The sequence below is a fragment of the Dioscorea cayenensis genome, chromosome 5 (assembly GCF_009730915.1).
Source record: "Dioscorea cayenensis subsp. rotundata cultivar TDr96_F1 chromosome 5, TDr96_F1_v2_PseudoChromosome.rev07_lg8_w22 25.fasta, whole genome shotgun sequence".
In the NCBI taxonomy this organism is placed as follows: Eukaryota; Viridiplantae; Streptophyta; class Magnoliopsida; order Dioscoreales; family Dioscoreaceae; genus Dioscorea; species Dioscorea cayenensis.
Window position 1 is genome coordinate 15,824,513 of NC_052475.1, and position 8,336 is coordinate 15,832,848.

Here is an 8,336-nt window from a genome sequence, read left to right on the forward strand (position 1 = left end):
GGATATCTCAAGTATTCCAGATATATTTTCAGTAGAACTTAATAAATTAAATTAAATTGATTTAAATTAATGCTTGGAGTTAATCATGATTGCGAAACATAAATTTAAATTTGAACTACAAATATTTATTTCACCATTAATAAAGTTAGCAACTTAATAAAATGCATTTATTTGGAATCAAATTTTGCACCTTCAAAACCATCATCATATTTTTTTTGTTGGTTTTAGGGGGTTGAAATTGTTTTCGTAAAAACTTTGAATATATATTTTATTTAATTTATATTAATTAGAGTAAATATTTCAAAATAATTTTTTTTTAATGATATTTATGTGTTTATTTTAAGTATTTTTAAAATTAATTGTTGATTACATTGAGTTAAAAAAAAATTATAATTTATTAAAAAATCAGTGAGGCTTATTTAGGGTTTAATTGAATCTGTACTGATGAGGAAATTGGTAGTGTCAATATATTATTCTATAAATATAAATTGATAATTACCAAATAATTAAACAACTTAATGCATTATATTTACGAAAAATCCTGATCCACTAGAATTCAATTAATTCTGATTCATGAAGGTTAATTATGCTTCCTTCTTCCCAATGATAAGTCTTTCTTGAAAGACTTGAATCAGTGGTGGACATGGACCGGTTAACCGGCCAGGTGGGCATGACCCACCGGGTTATGGTTCACCGGAACTCGGACCCGACCCAGAGACGGTATAGAACCTCCCGGGCCGGGTTAAATCATCTAACCCGGTGGGTCCGGGTCACAAGGAGCCGGACCCGGAACCAGCTAGGCTCTTTGTTGACCAGACATGCCAAGTTGATTCGCCGGGTAGACCCGCCGGACAGAACCGTCGGGTGGACCCCGCGTGGATTGAACTGCCGGCTGACCCATCGAGTTGAGCTTGTGAAACTTCTTGTGGGGATGGGAAGGTGATGGTGAGATCGACGGCGGTGGGGGTGGGAATGAGGATGGTCACCGCGGTGGAGGTGTGGGCGGTGATGGCGGCAGCAAGTGGAGGAGTGGAGTGGGAGATGGTGGAGAAGATCAGAAGTCCATTTGGACTTCGGAGTGAGGATGAATAGCATTGTCTTTAAAATAGAGGCAAGGATGATATTGGGGAGACTTATCTATAGCCGTTTGATTAAGATCGTGTGGTAAATGTTGTTAGAATTTTTAACTTATATGAATTATAAATTAAAAAAAGTTATATATTCAATGAATTCAAACAAAGAAATATATTTGTAAATGTATAATTTACATTGAGGATATATAATTTACATCGAGGAAATGGAGTTTGAGAAAGCCTTGTGGTCATAATTAAGTACATGTAATTTAATAAACAAAGAAAAAGAAATATACTTTGCCAAAGCACAAAAGCACAAAAACAGATGCAAGTTTCATCAACCAGGCATAAGAAAGATATATATGTGGTCCCTAAGATTGATCAAAAGCTTCAACTTAATTATTTTTGACATATAATTGATCAATTAAATATATACACACAGTGACACAAATAGAAGAAGATTGTCTCCATTTCTTTGAATACTCAAAACACTCATACCAATGCATCACTAAAACCCATGCAACGTGTCATCTTCTTCATCATTTCTATTAATTTTATATGTATTTAGCCATACTCAAAACATGAGAACACTCATACCAATGTATTGGTAAAAAAACGGAACAAGTTTTTTTGGGATCACATTTCATAATAAGTGACAAGCACAAGCACCAAATAATAAGTGACAAGCTATGAGCAGAAGCACAAGCACCAAATAAAGTATTAAAATTAAAATAAAATATAACTACTTTCATTTATTTTATTTTTATTAAAAAAAGCTTAAACTAAAATGCATCTTATAGATTTGATAAATGATAGGTCAAAGTCACTTTTTGAATCACATTGGACTTGTCTGATCATCACATTTTAATTAATTACTAAAAATTCAAAAAATTTAGAAAATTTTAAATTACACTAAATTTGAAAATGAATGGCTTGCACTTGATTCGTTTACATGTTGAATTAAGTTACCTACGTATCCTCCTGAGTGTGAGAGGAATCAAAGCCCACGTAGTTCTCTTACCTTGTGTAACCGGTCACCCACTTACCTAATCGGTATCATCTAGGTCTTGGTCGGACTCATTGGTTGTTGTCGCGCCAGGTGTGCTCATCATGTTATTTGTGTAGAAGAAATCACTAGTATCTAGACTTTCTTGTTCTACTTCTTGTTGCCGAACTTGAGTACGTTTCCAATCATCCGTGCAAACTTGAATTTCAATATTTTGTGAGGTCAACTGCGAACGTGTCATGTCCAACATGTTCCCACCTGCGCTAAAAGTCTGCTCGCAAGATACTATAGACATAGGACACGCAAAAATATCCTTTACCATTAATGAAAGAATGGGGTATGGATTTCCATTACCTTGCCACCAGTGGAGGACTTTGGAAGTCATGTCTGTGTTGATTTCTTCCGAGAACCGGAAGGTAGTGTTTAAATACAAGTCCAACTCTGTATATTGTGATACCCTTGGCTTCTTCTTTGCTTGCCTCTGCCGGAATGATTCTCCTCCACTACTGCTAGATTGTCCTACTGCCTCCCGTGCAACCTGTGCAACTATATGGCTATATCTAATACAATAACTATCATATAATTCAGCAAGTTGACTCTTAGCATTAGAAACAATTTCATTGACATCCACAATGCTGTTAGAGTCCAGTTCAGAATCTTAAGTATCCACGTCACTCATGGGCAAGCTCATGGTAACCGGTTGGCAATCTTGTCCTCCATTGAATCTTAAGAATTTGTAATATGCTTCCAAATATTCTTGCAACCTTCTAGCTTCTGCCTTAGATCAAGAACAAATGCAACTAAAGCAATAGGAGGTATATTCTTATAATAAAACAACCATTTAATTTTCATAGAAATTAATGCACTAAACAATTGTGAATCTAATCTAAACTTCCAAAACTGTTCAGCCACATCAACAGCACCATATAAAAATAAATGAGAAATACAAAAATAAACTTGCGAAAACAAATTAGTACATGTGTTAAAAACCGAAAGCAAATCAAGAATACGAGCAATAACTACCCAGTTATACTCATATAAACAAAAACCAACCAATGAATTATTAACAAAATTAGTCAACAATGTCCTATAGGGAAATGTTGCACTAAGAAGCCGATAAGTAGAGTTTCATCTTGTTTTGTCATCTTTAGGGAATTGTTTGACCCTCATGTTATATGCTTTACAATAGCGAGCCCATTGTTTCATGAGTGTCATGCTTTTTCCCAGATAAGCTACGACCTCCCTAATAGGGAGTACAAATTCTTTAAGCTCTTCCAAACCACTTTGCACACATAAGTTCAAAACATGACAAACACATCTTATATAAAAATATTTTCCACCACATGAAGGCTTAAAAAATCTTCTAGAGGTCTAATTGAGGCTGTATTAGCAGAGGTATTATCAAAAGAAATAGAAAAAATTAAACATTAAACAAAATTCTTTGATAACTCCACGAATAAGTCTATAAATATTATCGGCGGTATGAGACTCGTTAAACACCCTAAAAGCATGAACGCGCTTTTAGATATTCCACTTGTCATCAACCCAATGTGCCGTAATACCCATAAAAGAATTTTCATGAAAGACATCGGTCCAAACATCGGAACATAAAGAAACAAAAAGAGGTAAAAGTACAAAAATACTCACAAAGTTATCCCTACCATTCTTGTATTGTTTGAATATTGTTCTTTAAATTGTCCTCCGTGAAACCTTCTTGCACGTCGGTTGCAGTGTGTCATCAATGCATTCTTGCACTTGACACCGTTCAGCGAAGCTGAACGGAAAGCGCTCGACGGAAATTGTCTCCGCAATTTTATCCCTATATTTTGCTGGCGAAAATGTAAATAGAGATAATCGAGAACATGTACCTTCGTCCATAGTGAATCTAATTTGGGATTGTGATCGAGTACGTCTAAGCTTGTTCGGGTGCTTCTTCTCCAAGTGTCTGTTTAATGTGCCATATTCCTCGCCCTTACAATGCTTAAATTTTGAACCACAGTAATTACATTTACCATGTGTTACAATGCCATCATTATTATACAATTTTGAAAAATGAGTTTTAAAAATGTTAGATTTGAGGGTAGTTCCCGTGGAGTTGTTTGCTTGTCCGGTTTGTAACGGTACATTGACCGGTACCGATTGTTCCATTGGGTTCTCAACATCCTGAAATGGATTGCTTTCTTGAGTAGGTGGTGTGGGAGTGGAAGCCGATCCAACAATGCTTTTTCCTCTAGAGCATCCACCACGTGAAGCCATATTGTAATATCTAAGAAAAACAATATAAAAATAACAAACTATATAAAAAAACAACTCTACAAAAATAATTTTATGCAAAAATATACAAAAAAAATAAGTCTACAAAAACTACAAATAATAATTTCATGCAAATATTTTAAAAAACCACAAGTCTAAAATAATAATAAAAATAAATATCAAGAATACAACTAATAATTTTGTTCAAGTCTACAAAAATAATTTCATGCAAATATTTTTAAAAAAAAACAACTCTATGAAAACAACAAATAATAATTTTATGCATTTTTTAAAAACCCACAAGTCTAAACTAATAATTAAATTAAATATCAAGAATACAACTAATAATTTCATTCAAATCTACAAAAATAATTTCATACAAATATTTTAAAAAAACAATCCTACAAAAACTACAAATAATAATTTCATGCAAACGTTTAAAAAAAACACAAGTCTAAACTAATAATTAAAATAAATATCAAGAATATAACAAATAATTTCATGCAAATATTTATAAAAATAAATATCACAAATACAAAAAATAATTTCATTCAAGTCTACAAAAATAATTTTATGCAAATATTAAAAAAACCAAGTCTACAAAAACTTCAAATAATAATTTCATGCATGTTTTTAAAAACCACATGTCTAAACTAATAATAAAAATAAATATCAAGAATACAACTAATAATTTTGTTCAAGTCTACAAAAATAATTTCATACAATTATTTAAAAAAAAACAACTCTATGAAAACTACAAATAATAATTTCATGTATTTTTTAAAAAAACCACAAGTCTTAACTAATAATTAAAATTAATATCAAGAATTTCAACTAATACTTTTATTCATGTCTACAATAATAATTTCATCCAAATATTTATAAAAAAAAGGTCTACAAAAACTACAAATAATAATTTCATGCATTTTTTTTAAAACCTCAAGTCTAAACTAATAATTAAAATAAATATATCAAGAATACAACTAATACTTGCATGATTAAAATAAGACAAGCCTACAAAACTATAACTAATAATTAAAATAAATAAATCATGACCAACCTTGTTAATTGGCGACTTTCAAAATGAAAAAAAAATTAAGAGATAATCCAAATTTGCACCACTTCACGTCTCCAAAGACTCCAACTTGTAATATTAAGCCTTGATAATGTTGAATTGAAATAATTATACTCCAAGAATCCAAATTCAAAATCTCCCAATATTTTGTCTTGAGAGAGTGAGATTAAAAGAGAATGAGAGTAGGAGAGTTGAGAAATAATGCGACTAAGAGAGCATGAGAGTAAGAGAGTTGGGAAAGATTGATAATTGGTAAAAACTAAATAATGTGGGGATGAGGGGTATATATAGAAGTTTATAAAAAACTTAAAAAAAAATTGACTTTTTTTCAAAAATTTAAATTTTGAAATTATCTACGGCTATTAGCCGTTGGGGAACCCTGCGGGTTGAGAGCCATTGTCTCTCAACCCGCCGAGTTACTCGGCTGGTTGGGACCGGGATGCAACCCGGTTTCAAGCCGGGTCACGAGGTTGGGGCAAGCCCAACTCGTAATTGGCCCGTCTCCATGATGAACCGGTTACCGTTTGTTGGCCCGGCGAGCAAGGTCAGTGCCGGATGCAGGTCGGGCCGGGTTTCCGAATAGCTCGTGCCCACCGCTAAACTTGATTGATGGTGAACAAAAAGGGACGAGAGCTTTTGTTATATAGGGTTTGGCATGACTATTAAGCTTCTGCAGGCATAGAGTAGAGTATTTCTAAGGTCTTGTGACCTCATTAATGAATTCAAGATGATAAGTCCAAAAGTTCTCTTCTACCACATCAATTTATAAAAAAAATATAATATAATAATAACAATTAACAAATAGCAATTGGACTAAAAGGTATATATCACATCACTCCAGAAGTCAGAGTCCATCCAAAAGCAGTAGTGTAAAGTGGGAAGGAAATGAAAGAAACACTATAGACACTAATCATAGAAGACTAGAAATCGATTGCTAGTCTACAACGAGTCTTTACCGTGTTGTTCTTCAACCTCCATCTCCAAGTTCTAACTTAGGTTTGACTATTTGATTTTTTTTTCTTGTAATAATTCTTTGCTCATGCTTTGTTTTAAAATATCATCTAACTCCATTGAAATTATTTGGGCTAATGTATTACTAAAAATCCAGAGTCTAATAATTTATTCTACTTTAGAGTTTAGTCTTTCATCTTTGGAGATCTTTTAGTGTTTATTATGTTATATAACGTACTTTTAGAACTTTTTTCATTATTGATTTATATAGTTTGTTAATATGAACTTCATACATTGCTTCTACAATTGAAAGATGTTTAAAGAAAAAATTATTGACTCATTTTTCAAAAGGAAAGAAAGAAACAATGAAGAAATACAACCTACATCCAGTACACAAAATGTAACTTTCAATTTAGAAACTAATGTTGAAAATGTTGATCAATAATCTACAATGCCAATCATGGAGCAATTTGTCTAACCACCTCCTTCCAAATCTATGAAGATTGGATAAGAAAAAGTTAATATTGATACTTTTATTCATGTTCCTAGGAAACACCCACAAATTTGGGATTGTCTCGTTAATTAACAAGATGAAATACGCAAGCATATATGAAGTTTAGATGATCATACCAATTTATAATGGATGTATATCCACTTTTTGGTCAAGATGATCATCCTCGTGAATTCAAGCTCATTTGTTTAAAGCTTTTCCTTGGTTAGAGTATTTGCCAGAAGTAGACGCAGCCTTTTAATTCCCCTGTTATTTATTCTCTAAACGATCAGGTTCTTTCATTTTAAAATGATTTATAAATTGGGAAAAGCAGATAATGGAAAAGATTGTGCATTTGTATCTCATGTGGGAAGGAGTCCTAATTCCCCTCATAATATTGTTGTTAAATTTATTGAAGATTTGAAGAATCAATCATGTCATATTAAATTTTGAGTAGTCGCCTACGCTTTAGAGCCTTTGTAAATGCTATTAGATGGTTGACATATCATGCTTGTGTTTTTGAAGGGCATGATGAAAGTTTGGGATCGAAGAATCGAAGGTAATTTTCTTGAAATGATACTACTTTTGGCTTCTTATAATAAGGAAGTAGATGAAGTTGTCTTAGAGAATGCCCTCAAAATGCAAAATACATATCACCTACTATTCAAAAGAAAATTTTACATGCCTTTGCTAGAAAAATACAAAAGGAAATTTGAGAAGAGGTTAGTGATACAACATTTTGTTTGATTGTTGACGAAGCTTGGGATAAATCTTGAAGAGAACAAATGGCTCTTGTTATTCGATTTGTTGATAAGCATGGATTTGTCAATGAGTGTTTTCTTGATAAAGTATATGTTAAAGATTCTACTGCACTCACTTTTAATCAAAAGCTTTGTTTAGTGTTATCTCATCATAATCTTAATATTCAAAATATTCGAGGTCAAGGATATAATGGAGCTAGTAATATGCGTAGAGAGTGGAATGGTTTGCAAACTTTAATTCATCAAGAATGTCCTTATGCATATTATGCACATTGTTTAGCTCATCAATTACAACTAGCTCTTGTTGTTGTAGTTAAAGAAGTAGTTGATGTCCATTCTTTCTTTCGAATTTGAATGTGATTATTAATGTTGTGTGTTCTTCCTTTAAAAGCAATGATGAGTTACAAGCTATTTATGCATCTGAAATTGCTAATTTGATTGCAAATGATGAGATTAAGACTCGGAGGGTATCTTACCAAATTGGCACATTACAAAGTCTTGGTGATACTAGATGGAGTTCTCATTCCAATTTTATATACAACCTTTTACACATGTATAGTGCATCTGCTTTAGTTCTTGAAGATTTAGCTGTTAAAGGATCTACTTATTCTCAATAACGTGATGCTACTGTTAAAGGATCTACTTATTCTCAATGAGGTGATGCTACATATGCTCTCAAAGAGGATCTACTTACTCCCAATGAGGTGTTTTCATTTTACATGTGTTG